The 12,956-nt window shown below is 43.5% G+C and overlaps 1 protein-coding gene across 3 annotated transcripts in view; it reads left to right on the forward strand.

Annotated features, from left to right (window-relative positions):
* LOC139754572 (uncharacterized) overlaps positions 1–12,956 on the forward strand; it is a 241,207-nt gene that overhangs the window by 198,777 nt on the left and 29,474 nt on the right. For 2 of the 3 annotated variants that reach the window (XM_071671948.1, XM_071671950.1), the window contains exon 1: positions 12,426–12,571. The gene's annotated coding sequence lies outside the window, so the exon portion shown is untranslated. Of the gene's footprint in view, positions 1–5,253; positions 5,416–12,425; positions 12,572–12,956 lie in introns of those variants that run through there. The other variant, XM_071671946.1, reaches the window with a different exon arrangement.

The raw sequence follows: 12,956 nt of genomic DNA on the forward strand, positions 1-12,956 counted from the left end.
AACACTTACCAGATCTGTGTTAGGCTTCACAACACAAGTGGTTAAGTATATGGCGCGAATTTCGCTACCTTCAAGGAAACATTAGAAATTCTTAAAACAAGAAGAAGGCGAATTCATGGATTACTGAGTGTCCATGGACGTTGTGGAAGATCCACATAAGAAGTGGAGAATGAGTGATGAGCTTAAGCAGCTGGTGACATGTGGTATAATGCTGAACAATGGATTTTGGGATGAGACCGATTATTGTGTGTGGTGTGTGATAGGCTTTACCATGCTGTTGACAATGTCGACGGAGGAGGTTCGCGCTTTTGTGAGAACAGACAATGGTGTAAAAAGGATCTTTATCTGTAGCAAATATTAGAGACTGGTAGACTGTTTAACATCATCAATATCGTTGTTTGATTTTTACGTCTCAAGATATTAGCGAAGAAGTTTGAATGTGGAAGATGGTTAAATCTTTGTTTGTGAGGAGGAGGAGGAGGAGGTGGAAGATTGCAAATGTCGTCTAAGGCTGTTGGTGTATCACAGAAAACGAGTTTGGCAAAATTAGTGATCCATGCGAGGGATAAGAGCTGGCATACCGCGAGAGCCTTCATGAATACTGAGATGATGGGATTTGGGTGACAGAAGCTACACGCAGGGGTTGGTGCTAATCCCAGATATTTCGTGTGGATGTGAAATTTCAGGTGTCCATTATAGGAACAGATGAACATATGAGAACAGAGAACTAATTTTATGAGATAAAGGATCCCACAATGTGGTGAGGGTATGGATGTATATGAGGTGAATAAGGCTGAAGATACATTGAGATAATGTGGATATGATCATACTCACGAAGAAACTAGAGTGGGAAGAAGCAGATGAAGCAGGAAACGGACAGATTCACATGCACCAGTCGCGATGCTCTGGGGTCCTTATCTCCAGCTGACGCCCAGGAGATGGTCGGCTGGCGGTGCCAGGAGAGCTACACAATAAGCCATGTTGTTGACGGGACTGCATGCAGGAGGAGGAACTGGTAGTTAAGTCTCAGTGACGAATCTACTTAGTGTTCAAGGTGAATACTAATGAAGCACAAACACTGTCCAAGTTCTGATTCATTGCCGCAATGACCTTGAGGCCTCGGGGTGGGTTTTGGGGTGAGCACGCTTGCTTGGTACAAGGGTTCAGATTTCACTCATAGGTTCATTTACCGTCGGCCACTCCTGCTTGTGTAGATGTCCGCTGACGAGTTTAATCATTGTTTATGGTTGTCTTTATCACTAGAAGGGGGGGCTTGTGTTCCTGTTACATCACGTGTTTGTGGGGATTGTGAGGCAGCAAGGTTGGTGGTGGTGGAGACAGAGATATGCTTCTTAATGTGTGGGCCGGCCAGGATGGGTCCTTCGCGTGTGATGGACTGCATGATGGCTCAAGAGAAGGAGGGTGTTAGGAGGAGGTTAGAGAAGAGGAGGTACAAGTCTGCCACGGGAGTGGTGGTAGTTAGCTCCCGTAGCCACGGTGGGTCAGGAGGAAGTGGAGGGGGATTGAGAAAGGGTTTGGGAGGGAGTTTAGGAGGGAGGATCGTCTACCTCAGGAGCTGCAGCTGTGGGGCCCCCTCATGGCTGGCTTTGTGTCGGTGTCCTTGTGAAGGTCGATCACACCCTTGTTACTGTTGTTCTTGCTGCTGCTGTTCCCACCGATGTTGCTGTTCTTGCTGCTGTTTTTGGTGTTATTGTTGCTGCTGCTTGCTCTTAATTTTTCTTATTCGTTCCTGATAAAGTTCTTGTTGCCTCCTGATGTCCTTTGTCGCTGCTGTTATTGTGATGGTGTTCTTACTCCTGTTGTTATAGTGATGGTGTTATTGTCACTGTTCTTCATTGTTACTGACGTATGCTGGTTTTGGTGCTGTTGTTTCGTAGAGAACTAATAGAGAAAATCCAGAGCAGAGCATCTAAATTGGCACCAAATTAGTACAGGGAAAGACTGCAAGCCTTAAAAGTATTTGCCCACTCAAGGCAACACGGGTGTAAATTTCTCTATTCATAAAACACACACACACACACACACACACACACACACGTCAACCAGTACTCGTGTAGACAGACATAAGACTAGTGCTATACCTACCACTGTGAACGTCATGAACTATGAACAAGTGCATATGTACAAAAGTATATACTTTACTGTTCTCTTATGTGAGTGTCAACTTCTCCGTACCATTGGAACCCAACCAGTGTGTGCCTGTTCATCATGATGTTCAACTAATCACCAGTAAATAAATACTGTATCTCAACTACTGATTACTGTAACAATCAACGCGTAACTGCCTATCACTTAGTGTTCAGTTAATTACCACCAAACACATAAAGTATTAACCATATTATTTACGCTGTAAAACCTCCTGTAAATGTGCCACTTTGAGTATGTAAATATACCTCACTCATGTGCTGGACCAAAGCGTAGTCGTATCTCGCTTTACCTTACTCTTAAGCTCTTTTGTGAATACTTAACCAGGTACTGTTATGATCTCCCAGTTATGTAATACCTCAACAGTGTATTTTCGACCATATTATTATTATAATTATTATTATTATTATTATTATTATTATTATTATTATTATTATTATTATTATTATTATCATCATCATCATCATCATCATCATCATCATTACACACACACACCGTCCAACCTTCGATGGGGTAAGATAAAAACGTTTGTCATTGTCGCTCTCGGAACGTCTGCTGCTCAACATGTCGACCTGAACTGTCTCTCTCTCTCACCCACCATCCCAGCTTGATACTTGGGTTACGTTACGCCTTATTGGACCTACCATCTCCACAGGAGAGTGTCTACCTCCCGTAGATTTGATTGTGAGAGAGATATACAAATCAGATCACACAGTGAACTAGTGCACACGAGAGGCCTATGTTGGAGATACGGTCGCCTCGGTGTACACAACGGGCCACAGCCTCCTGACCACCGGAGTTGTGACCCACCCACCTGACCACAGGAGTTGTGACCCACCCATCTGACCATAGGAGTTGTGACCCACCCACCTCACCACAGGAGTTGTGACCCACCCATCTGACCATAGGAGTTGTGACCCACCCACCTGACCACAGGAGTTGTGACCCACCCACCTCACCACAGATGTGACCCATCCATCTGACCATAGGAGTTGTGACCCACCCACCTGACCACAGGAGTTGTGACCCATCCATCTGACCATAGGAGTTGTGACCCACCCTCCTGACCACAGGAGATGTGACCCACCCACCTGACCACAGGAGATATGACCCACCCACCTGACCACAGGAGATGTGACAAACCCACCTGACCACAGGAGATGTGACAAACCCACCTGACCACAGGAGATGTGACCCACCCAGCTGACCACAGGAGATGTGACCCACCCAGCTGACCACAGGAGATGTGACCCACCCAGCTGACCAGAGTCACTCCCTAAATTTCCTGGACTGTCCGGGAAGCGATCGCCAGACTGACTCTCGTCCGTCACCACAGTCTCCATGTACCTCTACTGTGAATGTTGTCAACAATCCATGAACGAGTACACAGCTGGGGAAGCAAATAACTCAGCTTTCCCATAGTTATGTGTATGTCAACTTCTATACTACTGTATCGCAACCAACTTAGAAATATTCATCACTTAAGCATTTAATACAGTATTACTGCAATGCAACAAGCATATAACTTTATATCACTTAATGATCAACATGAATACATAATGTATGTCACCAACACACACACACACACACACACACACACACACACACACATTCATGTATGTATTTATAAACGCTCCAGGAGAATTTCTTAAAGGTGTCCTGGAGTTACTCCAGGACACACTTTCCAGGAACTCCTGTAGTTTTAAAGGTCCGTTACTTCTAGTAGTAGGGAAATGATGGACTCATTTGGAGTGAGGAATTCTTTAACGATACAAACTTGACAAAGGTCACTTATTACCTGTGATGTAGCCTTGAGCAAGCGGAGTGCGATGACACCTACACCAATATATATATATATATATATATATATATATATATATATATATATATATATATATATATATATATATATATATATATGTGTGTGTGTGTGTGTGTGTGTGTGTGTGTGTGTATGCTTCCTGACCCAAGAATTCCCTCAGTCTGTATGAAACCCCCGCAGCACTCAGTAAGCTGACCACGTCCGCTGGGTGGGAACACAGGTCATAAAGTGTAGTGATGTTTTGTGTATGTGTCTGTATGAGGAGGGTGTAGTGGAACTGAGCAGTGAGTGGTCGATGTCTTCACTGCGGTGGTTCCATCGTGGGCAAGAAGGGTCATGGGATGTGCTGAATTGGTGTTTGTTAGTGACGTAGGGGATGGGTCATGTCCAGGACGTAGATGGGGAAAAGTGTGTGACTCGTGTTCGTCTGGGGAGTGTCGTCTCATTTGGATGTATGTCTGGTGGGGTGGTATTAATACTGAGCTGAGAGGGTCGGTTGCTTAGTTAGTACTTGTCCAGTCAGTTTGCTAAGACCGGAGGGGAGGGATCTGTGAGTAGAGGTTGCCAAAGTGTGAGGCAAGGGTAAGCTTTTTATCATTGCTGGTTGGTTGGTGGTCAGTTATGGAGTGGTTTGCTTGGGGAAGGGTCTAGTGTTGTTGCAAAAAAAAAAAAAAAAAAGAAAAAAAAGACGATCGCCGAGCATGAGGGTGTTGAGTATTTGTGGTTGCTTAGCAGCCAGTAAGTGTTCTTAGGGCTATGATTATAAGAAGTTTGCAGCTTATGTGCTTATTTTGCGCCAGTTGGTGTTCAAAGGGCGTTTGATTTGCCTGTTGTTTTTACTGTTGATGTTTATTGATATGAAGAGTGAATGTCATGAGTGTGTCCTAGGTGATGTCTAGTATGGTTAGTGATTTGTAGTGTGGGGGTGATTCTCCATCCAAGGTGGCTGGAGGGTGTGGAGTGGAGTTGTGTCTGTCTGGGGTTAAGTGAGCCACCAAAGACTTCTGTGGAGATGCAGACATTCTGTCCTGGTTCAGCTATTGTTCTTGTTGTGCAATGTAGTGCTGCATGTTTCTTACTGCTGCTGTGATGTCACTGTGAAGTCATATATGTAGAAGAGAGAGAGAGAGAGAGAGAGAGAGAGAGAGAGAGAGAGAGAGAGAGAGAGAGAGAGAGAGAGAGAGAGAGAGAGAGAGACTTTTGCGTATTTTCCCATTCATTTAATCATCTACGTAATTATCCGATCATTCTCTTGCCCACAACAGTGTCGTCAGCGAGGCGCAGCCTTCCCGGAGAGGCCTTGAGCCCTCCACCACCAGACATGCAAATTAAATTCCCACGACAGACGAAGCACAACAGACACAGGGAGACGGAAACAACACAGTGGAATCTTCTTTGTGTCTGGAGCTGTGGGTCGCATTCCTCAAGTAATTGTCTCGGGGTAGTCCTGACTCCATCCATGGCTTCTGACGTATCTTAAACCTTTGAGTTATTTCCTTTTTTTCTGTTATTTACTATAGGCTGGTTTAATATAGATGGTTTGATTGTATAGATATGTTAAGTATGGTGTTGTTTAAACATCTGGGATTGAGTCAAGTGTGTATATAACTTTGATATATATGATTAGAATTGGATCTTTTTATGCATATGTCTAAAATTGATATTTTGTTGAATATTTGATAATGTGATTCAGAGGCTGGAAAAGTCATGAACACTTAACTTTCTTCTCAATCCATACTAACAGCATTGCTGTTACCACCACATTTTCACCCCTCCAATAACATGACAGCACCCCCTCATCAACAACACTCTGAACCCCCTCAAACAAAACCACAGTACCCCCTCCCCATCAACAACGCTATCAACCCTCCTCCAACAAAACCACAACGACCTCACATCAACAACACCACCAACCCCCTCCAACAAGACCATGACATCCCCAACATCGACAACAGTACTGCCACCCCACTCCAGCAAAATCACAACAGCCACCAACAACCTCCACCACTCCAACAAAATCACACTAAAATCACACCCACTTCCAACAACACTACCAACCTCAGGTTGAGACAAAGGTCTTCCTTTAGTTCTTCCTGAATCAACCTGCTCAGCTCCACTCTTCACCAGGCAGGCCCATCCACTCCTCCTCTTCCTACTTCCTGACTCTTACACGTCACTCTCCCTCACACTTTCCCACCAGCAGAGCCTCTTCCCCCAACCTCTCTTCTCAAATATATCTTCCCGCACCTGCTGCTTGCTGCCCTCAACACCACATCTCTCTGTACTCGTTTATTCTCAGGTTTTCTTGCTTATCTTTTTTTTTCCCCTCAGGTTCCATCTCTCACAGGACCCTCTCCCACAAATGCTCTTTTTTCCCAGGCTTCTTTCCTTGTCTTTTGTCAACACTCCCTCATCCTCCTTTTCCACTCTCACATCCGTTCTCCCTGCCTCTTCATATTTTTTTTTTCCAAAAGAAGGAACAGAGAAGGGGGCCAGGTGAGGATATTCCCTCAAAGGCCCAGTTCTCTGTTCTTAACGCTACCTCGCTAACGCGGGAAATGGCGAATAGTTTGAAAGAAAAAAAGAAAATATATATATATATATATATATATATATATATATATATATATATATATATATATATATATATATATATATATATAATGTATAAATATCAATTACATTCGCCATTTCACACGCCATCAAGGTAGCGCTGGGGACAGACGAAGAAATAGCCTCATACGCTCACATCCTCACTGCCATGTATATCGCACTGAAACCAGAACCGCTTCTCCACAACCAGGCCCCACAGACATTTCCGTTCTTCCTCCCGAAGCTTCACATGCCCTAACTCTAAGGACCTCGACTGTATTTAAACCTATTCTTTCTTCCATTTTGTGAAAAAGGAAAAAATTCCTTCTGACGGATTTTGTCCTAATTTCTCAATTTTCGTCGCACGACGATACGAACCCTTGAGCACGATGATTCGACCTGAGCAAAATTGTACGACCATTGAGCAAGAAGGTACGACCCTTGGGTATATGATATCGAGACCTTTGGTTTGATAGTTCTTTAAAGATAACACCAGGTGAAGATTCAGTCCGATCATAAGATTGATTTCGAGTAGTTTGTTCGTCAGTGCTGGGTATATCACGTCCTTCCCTCATGTTGTGTACTCTAATGGTCGCTGGGCACTCACGAACGATTAGTAAGGCTCACGACGATTAGTAAGGCGTCATTTTGCATTTTTCCAGGTGTATTTATTCCTTTACTGTTATGTATGACTGAAACTAGTATATGGCAATCTATTGGGGACCTAATGTAATTCAAGTGCATTATTTTAACAATTTTGATATTTGCACCACAACTATGATTGTACTCTGCAACCGCTCTAAGGGCGAAGCTGTATTACCCGAGTACAATCTCACCGAAGAACTGCTTAAGCCAAAGCAGTCCATACTTTCCCTTACACCGATCGTAGCGCAGCATTAAAGTTGCAAAAGCACTTGGAGAATGGGTTCTAGAGCTATATGATAATAATAATAATAATAATAATAATGATAATAATAATAATAATAATAATAATAATAATAATAATAATAATGATAATAATAATAATAATAAATAATAATAATAATGATAATAATAATAATAATAATAATAATAATAATAATAATAATATTTTTTTTTTTTTTTTTTTTTTTTTTTTTATACTTTGTCGCTGTCTCCCGCGTCTGCGAGGTAGCGCAAGGAAACAGACGAAAGAAATGGCCCAACCCCCCCCCCCCATACACATGTACATACACACGTCCACACACGCAAATATACATACCTACACAGCTTTCCATGGTTTACCCCAGACGCTTCACATGCCTTGCTTCAATCCACTGACAGCACGTCAACCCCTGTATACCACATGACTCCAATTCACTCTATTTCTTGCCCTCCTTTCACCCTCCTGCATGTTCAGGCCCCGATCACACAAAATCTTCTTCACTCCATCTTTCCACCTCCAATTTGGTCTCCCTCTTCTCCTCGTTCCCTCCACCTCCGACACATATATCCTCTTGGTCAATCTCTCCTCACTCATTCTCTCCATGTGCCCAAACCATTTCAAAACACCCTCTTCTGCTCTCTCAACCACGCTCTTTTTATTTCCACACATCTCTCTTACCCTTACGTTACTTACTCGATCAAACCACCTCACACCACACATTGTCCTCAAACATCTCATTTCCAGCACATCCATCCTCCTGCGCACATCTCTATCCATAGCCCACGCCTCGCAACCATACAACATTGTTGGAACCACTATTCCCTCAAACATACCCATTTTTGCTTTCCGAGATAATGTTCTCGACTTCCACACATTTTTCAAGGCTCCCAAAATTTTCGCCCCCTCCCCCACCCTATGATCCACTTCCGCTTCCATGGTTCCGTCCGCTGACAGATCCACTCCCAGATATCTAAAACACTTCACTTCCTCCAGTTTTTCTCCATTCAAACTCACCTCCCAATTGACTTGACCCTCACCCCTACTGTACCTAATAATAATAATAATAATAATAATAATAATAATAATAATCCAAAACATTTTTTTTCTTTCTTTTAAACCATTCGCCATTTCCCGCGTTAGCGAGGTAGCATTAAGAACAGAGGACTGGGCCTTTGAGGGAATATCCTCACCTGGCCCAATTCTCTGTTCCTTCTTTTGGAAAATTGAAAAAAAAAAAAAAAAAACGAGAGGGGAGGATTTCCAGCCTCCCGCTCCCTCCCCTTTTAGTCGCCTTCTACGACACGCAGGGAATACGTGGGAAGTATTCTTAATCCCCTATCCCCAGGGATAATCATATTCTCATGAATTCATTCATGATCTCGTACACACCCAACGGGTATGGTCGTAGAATTATCTTGAGCAAGTAACAAAAGGGCTCAACGTTTTCTCGATTGGTGGATGTAATTTTGGCACTGACGGCCTTAAAGTTTAACCCTGGCAATTGACAGGACTCAAGTCCATATAAATAACAGATGTGAGACCTACTGGTGTATTCAGCATCGCACGTTTTCCCTCATATTATGTGAACAAAATATTAAATGCTTAAAGTGACTAACAAATGAGTTGGCAACATTGGCGATGATAATATGACTTTTCTTGGCCTGAGACTCCCCTGTACATACGGGAAGCACGCGACCTGCATATGTATGCGCACTCATGCATGCACCCAACGCGCATGACTGAGATGGCAACCTTCCCCAAGCTCCGCCTTGTTGCCAGTTATTGTTTGAAAGGGTCAACGGGTGGATGATGTTGTACGGCTGGCAGTTTCGTGGCTGGATGCTGCCGCCGCGTTCCAGGTCTCGTGGTCAAGTGTCGTACGGACTGACTAAAAAGGAAGATAAAGGCCAGGTTGAAAAACATCAGCATTGTTTATGCATCTTTTGTAGAAAGTAATGAGCTATTGATAGTCGTTATATCTCACATCTATAGATACATATAAGCATGATGTAATGTAGATGTAATTATTCCCTGCTGAAACAATTTCCTTTTTCGCTAATCCTAACAAGTCGAAGAATCCTGTGCATAATTATTTAACCAGTATAATCCTCTACGAAGTAAAGGTGTTTTTCTCTAAGGTGTCGTCTGTGCTCCTTAGGGACGCAGTTTGACCCGGTATCCCTTCTGGTTCTAATCCCCCCCAACCTGTAAACTCCAGCCCCGCCAACCAACCCTACCCTCCCACGCAGTAAACTCCTCCTTCCCTCTGTATCGCACAAAATTGCTTTTACCTCATCGATTTTCAGCAGGTCGTGTGGTGAGGAGCCTCAGGAGAGGACGGGGTGAAAGTGTGCACATACGTCGTACTTCCCGAGACAAAGATGGACCCGATCCTCCCTCAGCCGTTGCATAATTCCTCGGGGTGTTGCATAACTCCTTACGACTCATTGTTCAAGAGTCCAGTATTATCATCTCGCAACATTAAAAGAACACGGAGCAACATTGATTTGCATAATGGGAATTTGGTTTTTATCGCGTGTGCATCCTAGCGACGAGAGTACATGGCCCGAGCTGGATTGCTTTTATTGCTGGTTTTAGGACTTTTTGCATTTGGTTCGTCTCTTTAGTGTTTTTCTGACGTGTCTCCTCATCATTGGTTCGCTTCCTTCATTCCTCGATTTCAGATATCGACTCTTCTGTCAAAGACCTTAGTCTACCGCTTCCTCATACTTAAACTTCAGAGTCAACAAAGAATTTCAGATGCCTTTTATGTTGTTCTTCCTCATTTCGTTCATCACACTTCGCATCGAAATATTTTGGTCATTAAGTCGTCTTTCGATAACAAAAGATACTGTTCGCTGCTAATGTAAATGGAAATGCTAGGTGACCTGACCTGCCCTCGAACACCGTCTCCCGTATGACCCCCACGCTGCATCATCGTGCGCCTGGCAGCCGGACAAGCCAGCCTTCCCACAACCACCCCCTTCACTCATGACAACTGCCCAACCCCCATACACATTTTTTCCCCCGTTTTTTCTGGCCTCACTTGACCTATACCACTACACCCTTTCTCCATTGACCCCCCCCCCCCTCCACCTCATCTTTACCCCATCCCATCCCCACTATACAGGTTCTCCCTCACCCCCACCAGACGGCCACCTTCTCCTCCTCCTCCTCCTCCTCCTCCATCCTTTCTTCCAAGTCCACCCATCCCCCTCCCGCTCCTGGGTCCCGTCACGGCCCTGCTCCACTTGCTATTGAGGCTAATTACCAGAGCCTGACCCTCCACCACCAGCGCGCGTTCTACGTCTGTCCTGGGCTGTGTCCTCTTCCACTCCTTTCCCTCCTCCTCCTCCTGCTGTTCCTCACTCTCTCTCTCCCACTCACATTCCTCAACTTCTTCCTCTCTTTCCACTAACCCTTCCTCACTTAACACCCGACGGAAAGGCAAAATAAGGCGTAGTAAAGTGCTTCGCTCATGACACGAAGATTCAACAAGATCACAAAAAGTTAAGAAAAAGTGATTAAAGAAGACAGACATAGTCTACAATATGACCAGAAGGGAACCTGGTGGAATTCAGAGAAGATGAAAGTCAGCAGATAAATCATGGAAACGAATTAGCAGTGTAATGATGACACCGTAAAGCAGACTCCCAACAAAGGAGAGAAACAAAATAAAAACACACATCAAGGGTGTACGTGGGTGGAATCGTAACTAGAATTCGGGGAGCTTTCTGAGATGATAGCGCTATCAAGCCACGTAATGAGTGGCATGATGAAGTGAACTCTACGATAGTTAAAAAAAAAAAAAGATGAAAGCGTTCATTGTGTACACATGAAGCAAAATGGAATACTGCCAAACAGGAGAAGATAAACCTGCAAGAAAGAGAGAATTCAGAGGAACTTCACGAACAAAATCAAGGAGATGGACCATATGACCTATCATTGAGATGACCGAAAGAATTCGAACCATACAGCCTAGAAAGGAGAAAGAAATGGCAACAAATTGAAGGAGTAAAGAACAGTGTTATGGACTGGAAAGTTTCTCTGTACGAAAAAAAAAATAACCAATCGTTCAGCCTGCAAGAGTAGTGGATCAGGCCAAAACGATATCAAACAAAAATATACGAAAGCTTGCAAAAGATCATGAAAAGACTTATCTAACATACTGCCAGGATGGAAAGGAAACGTCTTAACATCTGCACTGAGCTTGGAGGTGAGGAGTGCTGTGCGCTGGCCCTACCATTTGGCAAAATCTCGTCGTAAATAAGTAGGTAGGTACACTCTCAGCACACATCATCACCGGCCCAAGGACCGCGCTTCCAACAGCACAAATACTGGATCCCTGATACACGTTCATACCAGACCTTCCTGAGATACGAATGTAATGGACATACACTCGGGCGTCTTGCAAGGAAGGGAATACATGAACGAATGTTTATATGTATACATACATGCATACATACATATATTCATCTTACATACATACATCACACATACATACATGTTTCCAGTATGCATGCAATTTTTGGTTATTATGATTCCACGCAACTCGACATGTACGTAGATAAGCCCCTCATTAATGTTTTGGATTAGCTGAATTTATAGCTAGACGCTGTGTAACGCAGTGTCAAGCAGTAAATAATTTCCGTTTTGTTTGTAATAACCAAGAAAGAGAGAAAGTCGAAAGAAATTCTAAGTTAGAATTGTCACAACGTATGACTAGCATGTTGGAATCCCCATTTTCTTTAAAAAAAAATAAATTCAAATCTTAAGTATCTAAACTATGATATCTGCAAGGTATTGTATGTTAAAAAAAAAACGCATACCTGAAATATTGATTCATTGAATAATGCGCAAATAGGAAGCTGCGGTTATCATACTTCCTTTGTTTGTCTGTTAGACTGAAACATAAACACTTGGTGTACTAGTGTGGCGGAGACATGGAGTGAGTACGTGAAGGCCAGCCCTCAGTAAGAGCTCCTGGAAGACTTGGTCGCTGTATACGTATTAACCAACCTACTGTTGTCAGTGCTTTTGGAGAGGCTGTGAGCAGTAGCTCCAAGTGACAGACGTTAATAATAAAGGTACGTTGGTTAGGTTAGGGGGGGTTTTGGGGTTATATAAATAATTGTACGTAATCTAGCATTTCGTGTGTTTTGATATGAATGACCTTGATGCACAGCGTTGATAAGGTGCAACGTTGTAGTGACGTGTATGGCTGTGATAGTTCACTGAAGGTTGTGATAACGTCAATGGAGTGACGTCTTAGTGGTGTGAGCGGGTGTGACGTCACAGTAGGGGGTGTTATGGCAGAGTAATTGCCTATGGCGTCACAGAGGAATATGGGCACCGCCCCAGTTACAAAGGAATTTCGCATATTCATTTCACAGGGATAGTATACTGCCTTAAAAGTAAATTGGAACAGGATTGTGATTTTGTTATACTACAGTGTCAAAATGAGACGATAGT

Source organism: Panulirus ornatus, chromosome 17 (genome assembly GCF_036320965.1).
Source record: "Panulirus ornatus isolate Po-2019 chromosome 17, ASM3632096v1, whole genome shotgun sequence".
Classification (NCBI taxonomy): domain Eukaryota; kingdom Metazoa; phylum Arthropoda; class Malacostraca; order Decapoda; family Palinuridae; genus Panulirus; species Panulirus ornatus.